This window comes from Orycteropus afer, unplaced genomic scaffold (assembly GCF_000298275.1).
Source record: "Orycteropus afer afer isolate SDZICR_OR568_19922 unplaced genomic scaffold, OryAfe1.0 scaffold00049, whole genome shotgun sequence".
Classification (NCBI taxonomy): domain Eukaryota; kingdom Metazoa; phylum Chordata; class Mammalia; order Tubulidentata; family Orycteropodidae; genus Orycteropus; species Orycteropus afer.
The window spans coordinates 12,194,240-12,195,378 of NW_006921636.1; positions in this window are offsets into that span (position 1 = coordinate 12,194,240).

The window sequence follows — 1,139 nt, forward strand, 5'->3', positions numbered from 1 at the left end:
CAATGACCGAAAACCAGAAGAATTGTGGGAGGATATCAAGAACATTATCCATGAAGAAAGCAAGAGATCACTAAAAAGACGAGAAAAGAAGAGAAGATGAAAATGGATGACAGAAGAGACTCTGAAACTTGCCCTTGAGCAGAGAGTAGCTAAAGCAAAGGAAAGAAATGACAAGATAAAAGAGTTGAACAGAAGATTTCAAAGAGTAGCTCGAGCAGAGAAAACCAATTACTATAATGAAATATGCAAAGACCTGTAGTTTCAAAACCAAAAGGGAAGAACACGCTCAGCATTTCTCAAGTTGAAAGAATTGAAGAAAAAATTTAAGCCTTGAGTTGCAATATTGAGAGATTCTATGGGCAAAATATTGGAATGATGCAGGAAACATCAGAATCACTGTACCAAAAAGAACTGGTCAATTTTCATCCATTTCAGGAAGTGGCGTATGATCTAGAACCAATGGTACTGAAGGAGGAAGTCAAAGCTGCAATGAAAGAACTGGCGAAGAACAAAGCTCCGGGAATTGATGGAATACCCACTGAGATATTTCAACAAACGGATGCCCCATTGGAGGCACTCACTTGATTATGCCAAGAGATTTGGATGACAGCTACCTGGCCAACTGACTGGAAGAGATCCATATTTGTACTCATTCCAAAGAAAGGTGATCCCACAGATTGTGGAAATTATAGAACAGTATCATTAATATCACACGCAAGTAAGATCTTACTGAAGATGATTCAAAAACGGTTGCAGCAGTATACTGACAGAGAACTTCCAGAGGTGCAAGCTAGATTCAGACGAGGATGTGCAACAAAGGATATCATAGCTGTTGTCAGCTGGATCTTGGCTCAAGGCAGAGAATACCAGAAAGATGTGTACTTGTGTTTTATTGACTATGCAAAGGCATTTGAGTGTGTGGATCATGACAAATTATGGATAACAATGAGAAGAATGGGAATTCCCAAACACCTGATTGTACTCATGAGGAACCTGTACCTTGACCAGGAGGCTGTCGTTCGAACGGAACAAGGGGACACTGCATGGTTTAAAATCAGGAAGGTAGTGTGTCAGGGTTGTATCCTTTCTCCACACTTATTCAATCTACATGCCGAGCAAATAATCCGAGAAGCTGGACT